The sequence below is a fragment of the Bubalus kerabau genome, chromosome 3 (genome assembly GCF_029407905.1).
Source record: "Bubalus kerabau isolate K-KA32 ecotype Philippines breed swamp buffalo chromosome 3, PCC_UOA_SB_1v2, whole genome shotgun sequence".
Taxonomy (NCBI): domain Eukaryota; kingdom Metazoa; phylum Chordata; class Mammalia; order Artiodactyla; family Bovidae; genus Bubalus; species Bubalus kerabau.
In genome coordinates, this window is record NC_073626.1 from 60,591,700 (window position 1) to 60,614,520 (window position 22,821).

General features: G+C 38.3%; 1 long non-coding RNA gene across 1 annotated transcript in view; it reads left to right on the forward strand.

The window, feature by feature from the left end:
* The window catches only part of LOC129646166 (uncharacterized), a 92,464-nt gene that overhangs the window by 34,347 nt on the left and 35,296 nt on the right, over nt 1-22,821 (forward strand). Inside the window, exon 2 of the long non-coding RNA XR_008711733.1 lies at nt 2,614-2,733. This is a non-coding gene — a long non-coding RNA (uncharacterized LOC129646166). The remainder of the gene's footprint in view (nt 1-2,613; nt 2,734-22,821) is intronic.

Consider the following 22,821-nt stretch of genomic DNA (forward strand, 5'->3'; position numbering starts at 1 on the left):
GACCAAAGAGAAGCTATAAGAATGGAGGGGTAAGAACTGGTTATTAAAAGAACCACTTATCACTTTATGACTAGTGTTTTTTGGTAGATTAGGAGTTTGTTTGTATCACTGTTGTCCAGGGGAATCCAACTTCAAATCTCTCTGCTATAAACAACATTCCTTAAGCCATGAACCCATCCCATCAACCATCAGACATTATACAGATGCTGCTTTGACAATGACTCGCATTCCCTTTCTGGGTGGAAATGAACGTCTTGTAAAATTTAAGCAGATAGTTAGACTAGAAAGATAGGTCTCTGTAGTTATAGCCAGTGTTTAAGCTGATAAAAATAGTTTAAAAATGAATTAATGGGACTGTGTAAAACCTTTAAAATATGAAAATTTTCATTTACTATAAAATAGCATGCTGTCTAATCCTATTTTGTTATTAGTTTTATTTCAATTTGCAATTAATGTTATGAATAAACATCAATGTTGCCAGACCCAAGGCTGGAAAATCGTAGTACCTTTACACACAGGGAGTGAAGTTCCAGCTGGAACCAACTTCTTTTTGTATTTTTCTGTAAAAAAATTTGGAAGATTTAAAAAATGTGTCCCAAATGTGGGAGACTATGAGTTTCAGGGTCACACATTTGGTGCTAAATTGGCCTTGCTAATTGGGAGCAAATTGGACTTATTTTAGTCTATTTATTCTTACAATTATATTTCTCATTTGTGGTCGAGTTCTGTGTAGCAAACAGGAGTAATAAGACTACAAGGGCAACCCAGATGTAACTAGTATACAGTACCCCACTTCCTTTTTTTTTTGATAGATAGATGTGGCATGTCTTTAATTAATTCCCCTTGCTTGATGACAGTATTCTCAAGGTAGGTGCTTAAGCTGTTCAGGTGAGCAAATAATTTATGACCAGACCAAATACAAAGAGAGGAAGCTAAACAAAGCTTCTGAGCAGGGCTAGAAAATAGTTGCTGCTTCAAATGATTCCCAGCAGATTGGGCCACATGAAAAGTGAGATTTATTGTTGCTGATGACTCCTACTAACACTGCAGTGAGTTCTCACTCTGTCTTACCCCTTCCTTCCCCCCACTCTGCTGCACGGCTTGGTCCAAGAGGTTTATAGTCTGGAAGAGATGGGAGGGAGGGGGACTACTCTCCTGGTGGTAAACTCAGATGGTTTGCTTCTTTAGATCAGGAGATGTGGAAGCACATTGGTCCTGTAAAGTTGAAGGACCAAGGAAGACACAGTCTTTACTATTAGAGGTAGGAAAATGCAAACCCTGATTTTGTCTTTTAAGACTTAAAGAAGAGGGAGAGGTAATCATTTGATATGAATGTTGAAGTTTGAGACAACCAAGAGCACAGCAGGACAGTACCTGGACTGTTGAGGGTATGGTCAAAGTCAGTATGACATTTTTGAGGAAGTATTTTCTGACTTTTTTACATGACTTTCTAGTTCTCTTGGAATCCCAAGATCTATCAACAGAGTTGAAAACAAACTCTGTCTTGGTACTGCATTGGCTTTTCACATTTGCAAATTTTTCTTTCCAGGTTTATGTGGAATTTTGACTGGTTGAATCAAGCTCAGTGCCTAACTTTTAAGACATAACCTGATACATAAAAGTAAAAGTGGTTCTGTACTTTCCAATATTACATTTTCTCAAATTATTTTGTTTTTAAAATGGGAATAAATGAATATTATAATGTATTGACATGACAAGGAAATTTTTAATAAAGATTAAGCTAATATCTCAGCTGAGCATCAATAACTTACATAGACTAGTTACATAATGGGGACACCATTTCAACATGATGAAAACTTAGTAACATTGAGATGTATAATTAATGTAAGGAAAACATATCTGTTTAAATGGAAAAATTAGTGACCTATTAGCAATAGCATCAACAACAAGTTATATCACCCCAGTCACCCTAGTTCTGCTTTTTGTGACCCTGAACCATCAGCCTTTGTCTAAGGAGCCACCAAATTCGTTACTTTTGTGAAATGAGAGAAACAGGTTCTCATTTTAAGTCTGTCATCATCAGTGGGATGACACCCACAAGTCAGGGGTGTTCTCCATAATTCTCACTGTCATGCAGCCTGGGAACTTTTCAGCTCTAATCTGAACGTCCTGTAGAGCATGTCTGTCAGATGTTGTATATAGAACACAGGAAGTGTCCTACCATCCTAGCTCCATTTCAGATCTAAACCTCAATCCATCTTAAAAGATCCAACCAAATTTGAGTCTTAGAGCGTTTGTTACTTTCAGAGTAGTTTAAAAAAAAAAAATCTTTGAAAATAGCAACCACCAATTTTGCTAATGACTTACCTTTTAAGCCAACTTTAATAAACTCACATTTAAACTAAACAGACTTGACCAAAAGGAAAACTTTATTACTTTAAGAAATTAGCTTCTATGAATACAGTGAGTATCTTACCCCCAGGTGATGGTTTCAGAGCATGGCATTAGTTCAGTTTTAATGAATTCCAAAAATCAATTATCAGTGCTTTATTAATTTGTTATAAATGGCTCAATTTGTTAAATAAATCCAGGAAATGGCTTCCAAGTACTGAATACCTAATCTTTTTTTTTTTTTTTCTTGTATTCATTTAGACTGTAAAGAAAAGACTGCAGTTGGAAACTGGTTTTTTAGATCATTAAACAATCTTGGATATAGGTGAGCATGGTCCATACCACATGCTCTTGTGACCTTTGAGAGCAAGGCAGCCAACAGTAAGTATTTGGATAGCTTATTATCCCAATATTTTATGCCTGATTTTTCTGTCTGTAGCCCTTAGCTCTTAACCTTATTTCCCCCCTTCCTCTATTCCAACCCCATGGCCCTGCTTTGCTAGGCAGCAGCAGCAAGATTTGACTTTATTCACATTAATTCTAACTTGTCTTCTGTTCCCTTCTTTTGGGGTTTTTTTCTCCATTAGGACTCGTGGACCGCCAAATTTACCTTTGCTCTTTGATCCGGCAGAAGTTTTGCTCAAATTTGGTAGTTTCAATCATCTTGACATTTTAACTAAAAATAAATATTTTATTTACTAGATCTGTTTTTATCCTTCTGCAAACCATTTTGGTGACTCTTGAGTCATACCACATACTTACATTCTGCTCTGACTATGCATATTTTAGCTTGAAGGACCAAGCCATCTGGGTATGTGCTATTGTGGTCTGTGCCGGTAAGTTTCTAGGCCTGGGGTTGCTAAGCTGGTGAACCTGTAGTTAAGCGCAGAATGATCCTCTGGGGACACATTTTACAACATTATGCTTTATTTAGGCAACGTTTTGGGCTGGAATTTACAGATTTGGGGCATGGCCTGGAGAACCAGGAGGTCCATAAGAGCTCACATCTGTTCCGTGGCTCTGTCATCTTGTTCATTAGAATAGATAGACCAGTTTGTCTCCACTGATGAAGGTGTTTTCACAGTTCAAAATACTTCACAGTATTTCCAGGTTTCATGAAATTTAATGAGAGGCAAAATGTGTTGATGAAATCTACCTTCTTAATGCAATAATATCTTCTTTTCAGTTTTCAGATATATTTAGAATTACTGAAAACTTATTAATGTCGGCAGGTCATTAGAGGTTAAAATTTCCCAGTTGCAGTCATCTTCAGTTCAGATTGGAATAGCAGTTGTTTTCATTAATGATCCAGTTAATGATCACAGTATGTATGTGTTTGAGGTGTGAGGATTAGGAGTTCTAGCTGATTATATTTTCTTCTCCTGAGGATTAAGCAATAATGTCACAGACCCTTTACAAATTTTGAGCAGATTGTACTTGGTTGTAAAGCCAAATTGTGTTTTTGCAACCTAAAATTTATAGAGTTTTATAAATATTGGACTGACAGTAAGGATTTGGCCATTCTAAAGACACCAGATCAGATAAATTCTCTGAGGGAGAAGGTAAGAAATCTTGGAAAAAATTCCTAGAATCTTTTCCAATTTGTCCGTAATGATTTCATTTAAAAGTTTATTTTTAAAGTATGATGAATAAAATGTTTCCATATTTGAGTTTCCATATTTCTCTCGGCATGTTACTTCCCAAAAGTAATTTATTAAAAACTCTTTTGAAATACCATAAAGCTATAATAGATTTAAGGGACTACATCTGATAGACAGTGCCTGATGAACTATGGATGGAGGTTCATGACATTGTACAGGAGACAGGGAGCAAGACCATCCCCAACAAAAAGAAATGCAAAAAATCAAAATTGCTGTCTGAGGAGGCCTTACAAATAGCTGTGAAAAGAAGAGAAGCCAAAAGCAAAGGAGAAAAGGAAAGATACCCATTTGAATGCAGAGTTCCAAAGAATAGCAAGGAGAGATAAGAAAGCCTTCCTCAGTGATCAGCACAAAGAAATAGAGGAAAACAATAGAATGGGAAAGACTAGGGATCTCTTCAAGAAAATTAGACATACCAAGGGAACATTTCACGCAAAGATGAGCTCAGTAAAGAACAGAAATGGTATGGACCTGACAGAAGCAGAAGATATTAAGAAGAGGTAGCAAGAATACACAGAAGAACTATATAAAAAAGATCTTTACAACCCAGATAATCACGATGGTATGATCATTCACCTAGAGCCAGACATCCTGGAATGTGAAGTCAAGTGAGCCTTAGAAAGCATCACTACAAACAAAGCTAGTGGGGGTGATGGAATTCCAGTTGAGCTATTTCAAATCCTAAAAGATGATGCTGTGAAAGTGCTACACTTAATATGCCAGCAAATTTGGAACATGCAGCAGTGGCCACAGGGCTGAAAAGATCAGTTTTCATTCCAATCCCTAAGAAGGCAATCCCAAAGAATGCTCAAACTACCACACAATTGCACTCATCTCACACGCTAGTAAAATAATGCTCAAAATTCTCCAACCCAGGCTTCAATAATACATGAACCGTGAACTTCCAGATGTGCACGCTGGTTTTAGAAAAGGCAGAGGAACCAGAGATCAAATTGCCAACCTCTGTTGGATCATCAAAAAAAGCAAGAGAGTTTCAGAAAACCATCTATTTCTGCTTTATTGACTATGCCAAAGCCTTTGACTGTGTGGATCACAGTAAACTGTGGAAAATTCTCAAGAGTTGGGAACACCAGACCACCACCTGACCTGCCTCTTAAGAAATCTGTATGCAGGTCAGGAAGCAATGATTAGAATTGGACATAGAACAACAGACTGGTTCCAAATAGGAAAAGGAGTACGTCAAGGCTGTATATTGTCACCCTGCTTATTTAACTTATATGCAGAGTACATCATGAGAAACACTGGGCTGGGTGAAGCATAAGCTGGAATCAAGATTGCTGGGAGAAATATCAATAACCTCATATATGCAGATGACACCACCCTTATGGCAGAAAGTGAAGAACTAAAGAGCCTCTTGATGAAAGTGAAAGTGGAGAGTGAAAAAGTTGGCTTAAAGCTCAACATTCAGAAAACAAAGATCATGGCATCCTGTCCCTTCACTTCCTGGCAAATAGATGGGGAAACAGTGGAAACAGTGACAGACTTTATTTGGGGGGCTCCAAAATCACTGCAGATGGTGACTTCAGCCATGAAATTAAAAGATGCTTGCTCCTTGGAAGAAAACTTATGACCAACCTAGACAGCATATTCAAAAGCAGAGACATTACTTTGCCAAGAAAGGTCCATCTAGCCAAGGCTATGGTTTTTCCAGTAGTCATGAATGGATGTGAGAGTTGGACTATAAAGCTGAGCACCAAAGAGTTGATGCTTTTGAACTGTGGTGTTGGAGAAGACTCTTGAGAATCCCTTGGACTGCAAGGAGATCTAACCAGTCCATCCTAAAGGAAATCAGTCCTGAATATTCATTTGAAGGACTGATGCTGAAGCTGAAACTCCAATACTTTGGCCACTGATAGGAAGAGCTGACTCATTTGAAAAGACCCTGATGCTGGGAAAGATTGAAGGCAAGAGGAGAAGTGGACAACAGAGGATGAGATGGTTGGATGGCATCATGGACTCAATGGACCTGAGTTTGAGTAAGCTCCTGGAGTTGGTGATGGACAGGGAGGCCCGGCGTGCTGCAGTCTATGGGGTCAAAAAGAATTGGACAGGACTGAACAATTGAGCTGAACTGATCATAGAGTCATAGAATATTGGAGCCAGATGATATCTGATTGACAATATTTGATCATAGCTATTCCATATAGCTTAAGATAGGATATTAGGTATTTTTTGGTAGTTCTTTCATTCATATTTCCTGGGATCAGATTGCCTAAGGCACTGGGGATAATCTTATACTCTGTTGATTAGTACCAGTGCCTAGAACATAAAATGTCCTGTAAAATGTCTGTAGAATGGATGAATGAGAGAATAAATGGAATGTAGGATGTATATGCCAGATAGATTGAAGTGCTACTCTCTGTTTAGCATTACTCTTACTTAATGATATGAAAACAAAGGGAGCATAATTGCCTTTCAGTTTGTGAATGTACTAGGTTCCTAGTTCTTGATTTAATTTTCTTCCTCCTTTAGCCTCCTATACCTATAATCTATTGTTTAATGAACAGTGACTTTTATTTTTGTATTATTATTCTTAATTGGAGTATAGTTGCTTTACAGTGTTCTTATAGTTTCTGCTGTACAGCAAAGTAAATCTGTCATATACATATATCCCCTCTTCCTTGGATTTCCTTCTCATATAGGTCACCACACAGCATTGAGTAGAGTTTCCATGCTATACAGTCAGTTCTCATTAGTTAGCTATTTTATATAAAATAGTATTAGTTATGGAGAAGGGAATGGCAACCCACTCCAGTACTCTTGCCTGGAAAATCACGTGGATGGAGGAGACTGGGAGGCTGAAGTCCATGGGGTCGCACAGAGTCGGACACGACTGAAGCGACTTAGCAGCAGCAATATTAGTTATCTTTTTTATACATAGTACTGTATATATGCCAGTCCCAGTCCCCCAATCAATCCCCCAAACTCTTTGCCCCCTGATATTCAGACATTTATTCTGTAGAAAACAGTGACTTTTAAAAAACATAAATGATATAATGTCACACTTATGTTTTGAATTCTTCTAATTTTAATTGTAGCTAGTACAAAATTCAACCATTTATCATGACCTATGAATACATGTTTAGTTTGATACTTAACCAAGCATATCCAATCTCATCTTCTGTGGCTCTTTTCCACTTTGGTCACATTGTCTCTCCTCTTTGTAGCTGGTTTCCATCTTAGGACTGCTACCCCTGCCTGAAAGGCAGACCTTTGCATACCTGGCTTCTCTCCAGTATATAGTTTTCACCAAAAGTCATCATTGCAAAGAGGTCTGTCTTGACTAGTCACCCATTTCTGAACCTCCTCTAGCACTTCCTGCCAGGTCACTCTATTTTCATAGAGCAGTAATTACTTTATGATATTATCTCCTAGGAGAGCCATCTTTATGCTGTGTCCTCACTGTCTAAAACAGGAGCTGGCACAGGCTGAATGATGTTTTTTAAGTTGTTTAAATGCTGTTTTTTGTTTTTTTGTTTTTTAAGTTGAAGTGTAATCAACATGTATGGATGTGAGAGTTGGACTATAAAGAAAGCTGAGTGCCAAAGAGTTGATGCTTTTGAACAGTAGTGTTGGAGAAGACTCTTGAGAGTCCCTTGGACTGCAAGGGGATCCAACCAGTCCATTCTAAAGGAGATCAGTCCTGAATATTCATTTGAAGGACTGATGCTGAAGCTGAATCTCCAATACTTTGGCCACCTGATGTGAGGAACTGGCTCATTGGAGAAGTCCCTGATACTGGGAAAGATTGAAGGCAAGAGGAGAAGGGGATGACAGAGAATGAGATGGTTGGATGGCATCACCGCCTCAATGGACATGAGTTTGAGTAAACTCCGGGATTTGGTGATGGACAGGGAGGCCTGGTGTACTGCAGTCCATGGGGTCACAAGGAGTCAGACATGACTGAGCGACTGACCTGAACTGAATAATCAACATATAACATTATTTTAGTTTCATGTGAATGTCCCACATGCTGCAGTGAAGATCCTATGTGCTGCAACTAAGACTTGATGCAGCCAAATAAATAAATAAAGAAGCAAATATTTTAAGAATGAAGTATTTTTTATTACATTAAAAAACATGTCTACCAGTTGAAGATTGAGTTTGCTCCTTGTCTGAGCTCTCAGTGCTATCTGTGTACGTGTGTAGTTACCACATTACTGTACATCTTACCACTTGTTCACCATCTTGTTCATCAATTGAATCTCCTATTTGGGATGATCTCTAGCATCTCATGTCAGTAGATTTCAGATTCTGGTCATACCAGATTTCAGTAAGTTATTTTGAAAAAAGATAGGCTTAAATTTATTAGACACATGTTACGCCACATCCAGGGCTTCCCCAGTGGCTCAGCAGTGCAGGAGACGCACGAGATGTGGGTTCGATCCCTGGGTTGGGAAGATCAGCTGAAGGAGGACATGGCAACTCACTCCAGTATTCTTGCCTGGAGAATTCTGTGGACAGAGGACCCTGAAGGGTTATAGTCCATAAGAGTTGGACATGACTGAAGTGATGATGACACGAGCACGATGCCACAACATACAATGAAAGCAGATGTTACTTTTGGGTCATATTTATTTAAGGGTTAAGGACACAGACTCAGAAAGCCACACATAAATTGGGAAATGATCAATGTGACAGAGAATGCTGATTGCTTACCTCTCCAATCCCTTTTCCCTTTCTACTTTTCTGTCAACATCCTGGTTTTATTTTGGATAATCATGGGCCCAATAGAAAGGTTTCATTTCCTTGCCTCCCTTGTAGCTAGGTATAGACAACGACATGCAAATAGATGATGTTGAGTGGGACTTTGGGAAAAGTGTTTAATGGATTAATTCAGCTCTTATTGTACCATAGTAGCTTGAAAAATTTGGCCACAATATTTTGTAGTTTCTCTCACTACTGGGTGGGGTCTGTTTCCCTATCCTTTGAATATGGCTGGTCTGGTGACTTTCATTGTTTCTTTTTTGAGTAGTATCTTTTTTTTTCATTTTTTAAATTGAAGTGTAGTTGATGTACAATATCACATAAATTACAGGTGTACATCATAGTGATCACAATTTAAAAGATTGTATTCAAGACTCAGACATGACTTGGCAACTGAACATACACAGACAGCACATTCCATTTATAAAGTGAAAGTGTTAGTCGCTCAGTTGTGTCCAACTCTTTGTGCTCCATGAACTGTAGCCTGCCAGGCTTTGTCCATTGAATTGTCCAGGCAAGAATACTAGAGTGGTTTGCCATTCCCTTCTGCAGGGATCTTTCTGACCCAGGGATGGAACCCAGATCTCCCACACTGCGGGCAGATTCTTTACTGTCAAAGCCACCAGGGAAGTCCATTCCATTTATAGTTATAGCAGCAGCAACTGACTAAATCCCCGTGTTGTACAATACATCCTTGAAGCTTACTTACTTACCCATAATAGTTGTACCTCCTAATCCCCTACGCCTATCCTATGTATTTCCCCCCTTCTCTCCCCACTGATAACTTCTAGTTTGCTCTTTATATCTGTGAACCTGTTTCTTTTTCATTATATTCACTAGTTAATGTTTTTAGATTCCACATAAGTGACTTCATATAGTATTTGTCTTTCTCTGCCTGACTTACTTCACTCAGACTTATACATTCCAAGTCCATCCATTTTGTTGCAAAGTGCAAAATTTCATTCTTTCAATGGCTGAGTAGTATGCCATTACAGAGAAGGCGATGGCACGCCACTCCAGTACTCTTGCCTGGAAAATCCCATGGACAGAGGAGCCTGGTAGGCTGCAGTCCATGGGATCGCGAAGAGTCAGACACGACTGAGCGACTTCCCTTTCACTTTTCACTTTCATGCATTGGAGAAGGAAATGGCAACCCACTCCAGTGTTCTTGCCTGGAGAATCCCAGGGACGGGGGATCCTGGTGGGCTGCCGTCTATGGGGTCGCACAGAGCCAGACACGACCGAAGCGACTTAGAAGTATGTCATACGATACCTTCTCTATCATTCGTCTGTTGATGGACTCTTAAGTTGCTTCCGTATCTTGGCAATTGTAAATGCTGCTGTGAACATTGGGGTGCATGTATCCTTTCGAATCAGTGTTTGCATTTAAAAAATTTTTTTTGGATATATACACAGGTGTGGAATTGCTGGGTGATGTGATAGTTCTATTTTTAGCTTATGAGAAACTGCCATTCTGTTCTCCATGCGGCTGCACCAATTTACATTCCCACCAACAGTGTATGAGGATTCCGTCTGCTCCACATCCTTACCAACATTTGTTATGTGTGTTCTTTTAGGTGATAGCCATTCCTGTAGGTGTGAGGTGATAGCTCATTGTGGTTTTAATTTTCATTTCTCTGATGGTTAACACTTTACCAATAGCAGGCAGACACTTGATGAATTTTGAAGATAATAGATTTAAAGTCAGGCTTTTGAAGAGTTAGGAATCCCTAACCCTTCAAGTCCATTTATTATTTTAAGATTAGCCTGGAGTCCCTAGGTGTGTGTGTTTCTTGTCATAGTGTTTAGTGACGGTTCCCCTAATCTCCTCTAAACGTTAACAGAGATACTCAAGTCAGAAAGAAGAGAGGAATGAAGTTAGGAGAATAGAATAAGAACTAACCCCCCTTTTGGCCTTGAGCTTTGGTAGACAGAAGGGATAACAAGAGGGAGAATATGGAGCCAGATAAATATGTGGCCTGGTTTTCCCTCGCATGGCTTTAGCCTGGGTTGAGAGAGTTTGGGCAGCTAGGATATCAGTGGCATGTGACTCTTCCTTGCTCTCCTGACCGGCACTGAAGGAGGAGGCTGAGCAGAGAAGTCCTGATCAACACGGAGAAGCGAGTAGGTTGGACACTCACATGAGAGACAGTGAGGTGAGGTGATTGACCCCGCGGCAGGGGCTGAGAAAAGGCCATCAGGCCAGGGGACTGTATGGAGGCAGTAGGGAAAACCCCAAGTGTGAAGTCAATAAAGATTGCGGGAAAGCTGAATTGGAAAAAGGAAGAAGCTAGTTTCTTCTGGGAACAAAATCCAAGCCAAAGGAATAGACCATAAATTTTCTGGCTGTAATTTTTAGCAACAGAGGCCAGGGCAGCAAACCATCACCCAGAGGACGGGAGACCTCAGTTCAGACACCAGTAGCACCAGTGAAGGACTGGCATGAGGCTGGTGGCCACCTCATCCCAACACCAGGAGACTGTAATACCCAGAATGATGTGACATACTGGGGGTTGAATAAGATAAGAGGCTCTTGTGAGAAAGAATTTTTATCCATGTGGAAGATTGAGCATTACTTGAAGGGAATGTTAAATGACCTGATTGGATCAGAAATCTCTCAGAGACCCACTAGGTATTAACGTGCAGAAAAAGGAAGCAGGACAGATTGCTTTTAGGCAAAATAAGGAACTTAAGTTTTTGCTGCACATCTGAGTTTTAATGTCTGTTACATTTTATAAACCTGTTTTCCTTGCTTGACTTCAAAAGGAAAATATTGGCCAAAAAACTCTCTGGGGTTCCTTCTAGCTTTAAACACTATGGTTTCAGCACATTTGCAGCATTTGTCAAACTCTTCTAGCAGCCTCCTTAGAGGCTTTCCTCTCACCAATAATTTTTCCTTCCATACTCTGTCTCCTGGGTTGGAACGGGAACACACTTTCCTAAATGCCTCTTTATTTATGTTATTTCCCTGCTCTGAAGCACAGTGTCTTGGAACAGATTAAAACTCCTTTTAGGGATCTTAACATTGCCTATTGTCTGTTTTGTTTGAGGCCCTTTGCAGGATCAAATGTATTTACCATGTGTCGAAAACAGTTGATTCTCCTGGTCTTGTTTTTCTTTTCTAAAAGGCAGCTCTGTCCTCCTTCAAGTTTTTCAGGTTTATGCTCAGAACTTTCCTTTTTCACACTGATGGAGCAGCTTTTGATTAGGCCCTCATTATAGTTTCAATTTCCTGGAAACAATTCCTCAGTGATGCTGGACACACATTTTTATTTGCTGCAAAAAATACTATAGTGGGTGATGTAGGTAGTTCATTTTTCTTTAAATCCCTTCACACGTGTAATTGCAAAGGGACTTAATTTTCATAATTTATTTTCCCTTTAAATATGTTCTATACAGTTCTGCCTTTGGGGAAAAACTCAAGCAGGCCCTGTAACATTTCTTGAAACTGTTCTCTGGTTCTTTGAAGTCAAATATCAGAGTTGTAGTTTAGTTGTTAAAATGCCCAGTCTCTTGTACTAGTTAGGTTCAAAAGGGAGAGGATATATATATACCTATGGCTGATTCATGTTGACGTTTGACAGAAAACAAAAAATTCTGTAAAGCAATTATCCTTCAATTAACAAATGAATAAATTGCTGGATGGCATCACCGACTTGATGGACGTGAGTCTGAGTAAACTCCAGGAGTTGATGATGGACAGGGAGGCCTGGCGTGCTACAATTCATGGGGTCGCAAAGAGTCAGACATGACTGAGCAAATGAACTGAACTGAAATTAAAAAAACAACATTAAAAAAAAGAAAAATTCAGTCTTATTTTGTATTTGTGTGTCTTTACCACTTCAAGCACTAGCAATACTCAGACAGGTATTTGAGGAGAAGATGGGGGTTATGGTCTGCTCCTTGCTTTTTCCTTGTTTTATTCCTTCTTTCTATCTCACCAACCACATTTTCAGACCCTTTCAGCATGAGAGTTTTGGAAGGGAGAAGATGCAAGAATGTTGACAGGGCATTTAGCATATATTCTTGCTTTTGAAGGATGTCATATTATATGCTTGTTCTAAAATAATATTTAAATGATTTTAAATTAAAAAAAAAATGAAGGCTTTCTAGAGTATGTTATGTATTGCATACAACTAAATATAAGTAATACACATAGTGGGTTCTACCATTTTTCTTTAATTTCTTTTCCTGAAGAAACTGGAAATAGCTTTAATAATTGTATATGAAGAACTATGATTTCCAGTATGGTGGCTACCAACCACATGTAACTATTGAAATAGAAATTAATTAAAATTAAAAATTAAGGTTTTCAGGTTTACTAATAACAGTTAGGTGCCAATAGTCCAAAGTGCTGCTGCTGCTAAGTCGCTTCAGTCGTGTCCGACTCTGTGCAACCCCACAGACGGCAGCCCACCAGGCTCCGCCGTCCCTGGGATTCTCCAGGCAAGAACACTGGAGTGGGTTTCCATTTCCTTCTCCAATGCATGAAAGTGAAAAGTGAAAGTGAAGTCCCTCAGTCGTGTCCGACTCTTAGTACCCCATGGATTGCAGCCCACCAGGGTCCTCCATCCATGGGATTTTCCAGGCAAGAGTACTGGAGTGGGGTGCCATTGCCTTCTCCGAGTCAAAAGTAGCTTATGGCTATTATGTCAGATAGTCCAGATAGAGGACATTTACATCATCACAGACAATTCTGTTGGACGATGTAATCATAGATTCCATATGTCCCACAAAGGGCTTATTTCACCCACTTTGAGCTTGGATGCTTCAGCAACTTGATTACTGAATTCTTATCTTTTTTGTTTTGCATTTTCCCAATAGTTTGCTTATACGGCTTTTAAAAAACAATATATTTCTTGCCTTTTATTAAATCAACCATGTTGAGAAATAATTTACATATAATAAATACAGCCATTTAAAGCATATGGGCCCTGAGCGAGTTGAGGGCAGTGGTCTGGCCCGGCCTCCACCGCGCTGTGGGTGAGCCCTCAGGAGGCCCAGCGGCGGCGCCAGGCCTGCGTTCATGCACCGGCAGATGAGGCGAGGGGTGTGAGGGCTTTCGAGTTGATTGGCCATGGATTGTATGTTAAGGAGTTTTTAATAGAAGTAGGGTTTTCATGTGTGTGAAAGGGGAAGGCCTCACTGTGTAACTGCATGTATGCCTACCTTGTCATGGTGTGAAAGCCAGCCAACGGCAGAAACAAAGTGTCACTTAAGGTTTAGATCTTGGTTACTGTGTCGTGGTGAAGAACTTTGCAGAGATCAAGTAAGCATACCGGCTTTACAGGTGAAAGAATGATGCCTGAAGCATAGACTGCTGCCTGTTGATTACTTTCTTTCTGGAAGCACAAAGATGACCTAAGGATGTCCTTGGTGAGGAATCTGCCAATTTGAATCTTCAGGAGTAACTTAGAGTATTTAAAATTTCCAAGATTGCAAAAAGAATACTGCTTTTGGGAAGTTCATAAATGTACATATTAGACAATGGGGATATAAATAAAATAATGTGCAAAAAATAAATGTATACTTTCAAGTATTTTGGTCCCTGCAATTAAAAGATAAAACACTTTCTTCACATAAGAAAGTTTCTTTAGGTCTGTTTAAAATTAACTACTATCTCCAGTTCTGGCCCCAACGAGTAACTATTCTACTGTCTGTGGCTATACGTTAGTTTAGTCTGTTCTAAATTTCACACAAATGGGCTGATGAAATTTATGCTCTTTTGTGTCTGGCTTTCTTTCCTCAGTCTAATGTTAAGTTCTTCCATGCTACTTGATTAATTTTTAAGTTTCTGAGTAATATTACATTTTCTGAATATATCAGTTTGTTTTTTCATTTTTTCATTCATTGTTTTCCCCATACATTCTTTTGGAAATTTTTAGATTTAACTTTTATGTTCAGGACTATGTGCATGGTAAATTACGTTTGTGTACAGCCTTATATAAGGAAAGAGGTTCATTTTTTTCATATATGTATTCAATTATTTCAGCACTATTAGTAGAAAAGACTTTATTTTCTTTTTTGTTACCTTTATTGAGATCTGCATCAAAAATCAATATACCATGAATGTGGCTCTATATTCTATTTCACTGGCCATGAATTTATCCTTCCACCAGTACTTCACTGTTTTGATTACTGTAAGTCTTTAAATCAGATTAAGTTCCCAAACTTTGCTTTTCAATTTTTATGAGTATTCTGTGTAATTTCAATTTTCATGTGAATTTTAGAATCAGCTTATCAAGTTCTACAAAAGTGGGCCACTGGGATTTTAATCTGTAAACATTTAAATAAACCCTTTCCTGGCTTCCCTGGTAGCCCAGTGGTGACGAATTCACCTACCAATGAAGAAGACACAGGTTCGATCCCTGATCAGGAAGATCCCACCTGCTTCTTAGTAACTCAGCCCGCGCCACAACTATTGAACTTGTGCTCTAGAGCCCAGGAGCCACAGCTACTGAGCTCACGTGCTGCAGCGGCTGCATCTCGAGCATCCTAGAGCCGTGCTCCGCAACAAGAGAAGCCGGCAAGATGAAAAGGCCACACACTGCGACCAGAGAGTAGCCCTAGGAGCAACGAAGACCCAGCACAGCAAAATGAAACAAATAAACAAAAAAAATCCCTTTATTTCTGTATCAGTTACAATCCAACCTTGCTGTAAAATTACTGGTGTTATGCTGAAAACATCATCTATCTAGTCAGTAGATGAAAATTTTTAAATGGACTTCTTTATAGGATAACTTTTAAAAACTTTTACTCATTGCAAACTGTGCTACTTAACATTTGCTAATTAACATCTTTAAGCATAAAAGTCTTAACCTGTTGGTGATTTCTTTCTGTGAGCTAGAGGCCTAGAAGTGACATTGTTGAATCAAAGTTTATGTAAATTTTTAATTTTACTGTATACAAAAATTCTAAATAACATATTAGCAAACAGAATAACACAGTACTTCCAGAGTAACATATCATGACTGAGAAACACTCTTTCCAGGAATGCAAGCCTACTTTAATACCAGAAATTATTGTATTTACCAATTAAAAGGGAAAGCTATATAATTATATACTAGATATTGGAAAACCTTGAGTGAAAGATAGAGGATATTCATGAAACATCTACGTATAATAAGAATAGAAGGATATGCTTAAATCAGTAAAGGCTTATTAGAAATAAATAGCAAGTGTGGAGCATCACTATGAACAAACCTAGTGGAGGTGATGGAATTCTAGCTGAGATATTTCAAATCCTAAAAGATGATGCTGTTAAAGTGCTGCGCTCACTATGCCAGCAAATTTAGTAAACTCAGAGTGGCCACAGGACTGGACAAGGTCAGTTTTCATTTCAATACCAAAGAAAGGCAATGCCAAAGAATGTTCAAACTATCGTACAATTGCACTCATCTCAAATGCTAGCAAAGCAATGCTCAAAATTCTCCAAGTGAGGCTTCAATAGTACGTGAACTGAGAACTTCCAGATATTTAAGCTGGATTTACAAAAGGCAGAGGAACCAGAGACCAAATTGCCAAAAATCTGTTGGATCATAGAAAAAGCAAGAGAATTATCAGAAAAACATCTGCTTTATTGATTATGCCAAAGCCTTTGACTGTGTGGATCACAACAAACTGGAAAATTCTGTAAGAGATGGGAATACCAGACCACCTGTCCTGCCTCCTGAGAAATCTGTATGCAGGTCAAGAAGCAACAGTTAGAACTGGACATGGAACAACAGACTGGTCCCAAATTGGGAAAGGAGTATGTCAAGGCTGTATATTGTCACCCTGCTTATTTAACTTATATGTAGAGTACATCATGAGAAACGCTGGGCTGGATGATTGCCGGGAAAAATATAAATAACCTCAGATATGCAGATGACACCACCCTTGTGGCAGAAAGTGAAGAAGAACTAAAGAGCCTCTTGATGAAAGTGAAAGAGGAGAGTGAAAAGGTGGGCTTAAAACTCAACATTCAAAATACTATGATCATGGCATCCAGTCCCATCACTTTATGGCAAACAGATGAGGAAACAATGGAAACAGTGACAGATTATTTTCTTGGGCTCCAAAATCACTGCAGATGGTGACTGCAGCCATGAAATGAAAAGACACTTGCTCCTTGGAAGAAAAGTTATGACCAACCTAGGAAGCATATTAAAAAGCAGAGACATTACTTTGCCAACAAAGGTCTATCTAGTGAAAGCTATGGTTTTTCCAGTGGTCATGTATGGATGTGATAGTTGAACTATAAAGAAAGCTGAGCATAGAAGAATTGATGCTTTTGACCTGTGCTATTGGGGAAGACTCTTGAGAGTCCCTTGGACTTCAAGGAGATCCAACCAGTCCATCCTAAAGGAGATAAGTCCTGAGTGTTCATTGGAAGGACTGATGTTGAAGCTGAAACTCCAATACTTTGGCCACCTGATGTGAAGAACTGACTCATTTGAAAAGACCCTGATGGTGGGAAAGATTGAAGGCAGGAGGATAAGGGGACAACAGAAGATGAGATGGTTGGGTGGCATCACCAACTCAGTGGACATGGATTTGAGCAAGGTCCAGTAGTTGGTGATGGACAGGGAACCCTGGTGTCCTGCTGTCCAAGTCACAAAGAGTTGGACACGACTGAGTGACTGAACTGAATTGAACTGAGTAAGTGTCAAGTGAAAGTGCTAGTCGCTCAGTCTTGTCTGACTCTTTGTGACCCCATGGACTGTAGCCTGCCAGGCTCGTCTGTCCATGAGATTCTTCAGGCAAGAATACTGGAGTGGGTTGCCATACCCTTCTCCAGGGGATAGTCCCAACCCAGGGATTGAACCCAGGTCTCCTGCATTGCAGGTGGATTCTTTACCATCTGAGCCATGAGGGAAGCCAAAAAAGTCTTACTTCAGGGACCACTCTACTGTCCAGTCAGCACGCCAAGCATCCCGTCTGACCTGGCATTAGCAGGTTCTACCTAGTAGGTTCCAGAATGAGAATAATGAGTTTGATTTTTTGTTTTCTTTCTTACAACTCTATCGTGAACTATATAAGAATATAGAGGGACTTCTACATCTTTCAAGATGTGTTTAATAGTCTGTTTATTATAACTTTTGAGGCACATATACTAGTGAATAGTAATTTATGCAGTGTCCCTTGTCATTAGCAATTCATAAATATGAAGTGTTTTTCAGGTGACTGATAATTGGATGCGATAGTGACAGTTTGGGCCACATGTTGATGTCCTGGAGAACATATCAATCCAAACTGGTGCTGCCATTTGTGACAGAAAATGTTTATTTCCTCAGCCCCAGTGACAAAAATTATTTGCTGGGAGGGGGACACAGGACAGCTATTAACATAGTGAAGAAACTTCACAGGCCTAAAGCAACAATTAAAAGGAAGAAGGAGATAGATTTCTATCATGACACAGAATCCCACTCCCGAGAAAACACAAATAAGCCTGAATTTTTGAATCTCAGTAGGATTCAAGGATCGTGTTTTCAATGGCATTCTCATTGTTCTTGGGGAACATCTTGGGGAAACCAGGGCACTGTGTGGCCTATCGTTTCAGGACCTTTCTTCCCAGCATCATGCCACCAGGCCTGGGAGGGTAATTACAGGATTTGTTATAGCAGATCCCCAGCTCCCAAGTCAAGTTATTTCCCTCCTCTCTGATGCTGTCTCCATCCTACTTGATCCAATAAATCTTTCTGACATCCCAGAACACTTCAAAAGAAACCAGAGGAAGAAAGCTTGCTTACTTCCCTACTAGGTTCAAAGCTACTTTTTTTTTAGTTTGAAAAATAGTAACATACTGTTAGACAGTGTTGGGTTGACAGGACCTACCATGAGATCCGTAGGAAAGAGAATGTGAGAAAGTGGATAAATACAAAAAACTACAGAAGATTTTGTTTCTCAAACCCAGAGACTGTTCTGAAAATAAAGGTTTTTGAAAACTGATAAAACTTAAGGATCTTCTGGTCCCATCACTTAATGGGAAATAGATGGGGAAACAGTGGAAGCAGTTTAGACTTTATTAATAATTTTGGGCTTCAAAATCACTGCAGATGATGATTGCAGCCATGAAATGAAAAGACACTTGCTCCTTGGAAGGAAAGTTAGGACCAATGTAGATAGCATATTCAAAAGCAGAGACATTACTTTGCCAACAAAGGTCTGTCTAGTCAAGGCTATGGTTTTTCCAGTGGTCATGTATGGATGTGAGAGTTGGACTGTGAAGAAAGCTGAGCGCTGAAGAATTGATGCTTTTTGAACTGTGGTGTTGGAGAAGACTCTTGAGAGTCCCTTGGACTGCAAGGAGATCCAACCAGTCCATTCTGAAGGAGATCAGTCCTGGGTGTTCATTGGAAGGACTGATGCTGAAGCTGAAACTCCAGTACTTTGGCCACATCATGCGAAGAGTTGACTCATTGGAAAAGACTCTGATGCTGGGAGGGACTGGGGCAGGAGGAGAAGGGGACAACAGAGGAAGGATGAGATGGCTGGATGGCATCACCGACTCGATGGACATGAGTTTGAGTGAACTCCGGGAGTTGGTGATGGACAGGGAGGCCTGGTGTGCTGCGATTCATGGCGTCACAAAGAGTCAGACACGACTGAGCGACTGAACTGAACTATATGTGCAAAACCAGAGAATTCTTGAGTTGTAGTCCCTGGTTATGTTCCTTTTATACACAATCTATAAATTTTCCTGTAAATATAAAAAAAAGGGTGGAGAAATCATTAAAGCCTGTACTTAATACAAAACACACTGAAAGGGAGGACTTGCCCATTGGAGTCCTGTCTTAACCTATTTCTGAATTTTTTAAATAAATAGCAAATGTTATTCTAAATGATGAAACATAGATATTCCTGTCACAACTAGGAAAAGAGCAGAGATGACCAGTATTCTATTAGTGTTAAACATTATTTTTGAGGTTCACTAAAATGCAATAGGAAAAGAAAGAAATAACAACTGAAATATTGGAAGCAAAAATATAAATTTTTTTTTCTTTCTTTTTTGTCTATGATATTTCAATATCCTTAGAAATTTCCGATGACTGAATTATGCCCCCTCTAAATTTATATGTTGAAGTCCTAACCCCAAATGTGACCTCTTTGGAGATAGAGCCTTTAAAGAGGTAAATAAGGTGAAAATAAGATCATAAGAGTGAGACCCTAATCGAATATGATTGGCATCTTTATAAGAAGAGTATTTTAGGACACAGACAGCACAGATGACTATGCTAAGACACAGCAAGAAAGCTTGGCTGTCTTCTCCAAGCCAAGAAGAAAGGTCTTAGGAGAAACCAACCCTTCTGACACCTTGGTCTTGGACTCTAGGCTCCGGAACTGTGAGAAAACTAATTTCTGGAGTTTAAGCCACAGGGTCTGTCATATTTTGTTATGGCAGTTTTAGAAAACTAATACAGAAAACCATGACATACTCATCCTATTAATAATAAAAATCTACAAATTAAGTGAATTTGATTAGATGGCTGGATAGAAGATAATTATACATGAATCAAAATTTTTCTTGATGTTATATATAGCCACCTATAAGTGGAAATTAGAAAAAATTCATAAATGTAATTAACTATATGATGAAGACAAGATTTTAATATCTTGATCTTTAACTACTTAGGTAAACACTGGCTATCATTTCACTTATTTATGACTATTAAAAGGAAATTCTTTGACTTCAACACAAAGACACTCAGTTTTATACCGCCTTCTATTTGTTGCTGGCTGAAATCATTAGGCATGTAAATAATTGTCTCCTGAATTATTGAAAGGAAAAGTTTAAATTACTCAGAATGTTAATTAATTGTTGAATGGTTATTTATTCAGATTATGTATAATCAATGTGAAAAAAATATTGAACATTAGCAGAAAATAATTGCATAATATCATTTTCATGTCAGTAAATTTCATCAAATAGTTTCTGAAAATCAATCTGAAAGTAAATTATTTTTGTTATAGTCTAATTTAATTATCCAGTAACACATATAATAAGAGCATATTTTTCAAGTCAGTTTTACTAAAAATGAAAATCATAATACTTTTCTAGTTTTAATCTCAACTTTGAAATTTATTTAAAGACTCTTCAAGGTAGTAAAGATATGTCATTTTAAAATTTATTCAAGTGGTGGAAAGAATGCAAATTTATTTCAAATTTTCTCATTCAATCTTCTCTTCTGAAATTACTGTACAATGTTTTCTATATATAGAAGAATGTGTGAGATACCTCAACTATTTATTATTTTAACATTACTGTTCCATCTTCTTTTATAATGTTTTTGTGATTTTAAGTAAAATGTCATAGAATTATTATTATCACAGAATTGATAATACTATTTATAAACATTTAAGCAGTCCAAAAATATGCAAGAGGTAACTCCTTTTATTTTCTGCCTGGAAGGCTGGATTCATTCAGAAATGAATTCCCATATTTAATATGGAAAAGTCATCAGATGTCATAAATATACATATATATATAATTATAGCAAGATCTATATTAATTATTTACTTGTGGTTTTATTATTTTAGAAATTAACTTTAGCTTTTAAAATGGAATATCAGTTCAGTTCATTTCAGTCACTCAGTCATGTCCAACTCTTTGCTACCCCATGAATTGCAGCACGCCAGGCTTCCCTGTCCATCACCAACTCCTGGAGTTTACTCAAACCCATGTCCATTGAGTCGGTGATGCCATCCAACCATCTCATCCTCTGTCGTCCCCTTCTCCTCCTGCCCTCAATCTTTCCCAGCATCAGAGTCTTTTCAAATGAGTCAGCTCTTCGCATCAGGTGGCCAAAGTATTGGAGTTTCAGCTTCAGCATCAGTCCTTCCAATGAACACCCAGGACTGATCTCCTTTAGGATGGACTGGTTGGATCTCCTTGCAGTCCAAGGGACTCTCAAGAGTCTTCTCCAACACCACAGTTCAAAAGCATCAAGTCTTTTGTGCTCAGCTTTCTTTATAGTCCAACTCTCACATCCATGCCTGACTACTGGAAAAACCAGAGCTTTGACTAGATGGACCTTTGCTGGCAATGTAATGTCTCTGCTTTTTAATATGGAATATACCATTATAATTTTCATTTAAAAAGTAAAGTGGATTCATTTTGATATTTGGCAAAACTAATACAATTATGTAAAGTTTAAAAATAAAATAAAATTAAAAAAATAAATAACAAAAATAAAAAATAAAGCCAAAATGGGGGCAAATTTCTTTTATTTTCTGCATGGTTTTTACCTGGTGTGCTGATTATTTCATACTGTTAGGTTTCAGTTCTGATTTGCTTTAAATCTTTTTTTTTTGTGGCATTCTAACAACAATCTTTTTTTTTAAATTGAAGTATAGTTGTTTAACAATCTTGTATGAGTTTCTGGTTATAGCAAAGTGATTCAGATATATATATATATATATATATGCATATATATATGTGTGTGTGTGTATATTCTTTTTCATATCCTTTTCCATTGTTTATTACAGGATATTGAATATAGTTCTCTGTGCTATACAGTAGGGCTTTGTTGTTTATCTATTTTATATCTAGTAGTTTATATCTGCTAATCCTAAACTCCTAATTTATCCCTTCTCCACCCCTTTCCCCTTTGGTAACCATAACTTTCTAACAGTTTTCTTGATTCCCTGAACCAGGAAGCATATGAAAGAACTGCTAAACATATGCCTAGATTTTAATGCACTATATGATCAAGGTACTTTGCAAAACTCTGTTGCCAGGATTATTCTCACCCCACTGGTTATAACACTGAATGATTTGCCTTAAATCTTCATAGTTTTTAATGTTATTTTTACTGAATTTATTTTTAAAAATTGTAGCTTGAAATAGTTTAGTATTTTTATTTTTTAGCTCATGTAAAGATAAGGAAGAAAAGTTTTGTGTGACAATTTTTAACTTAAGCACAGTCTACATTCCAAACAAGGGAGACTCAATGCTCTTTTTTACCCTAGTAGGTTCTGGAACAGCTCATTTACCTCCCCTAGATCCCATATCTTATTCCATTTATCATTGACATTCCTAGAATATTTCATGTGAGCAATTCTGAAAACCCACAGTCCAAATTCCTTGCAATAATGATAA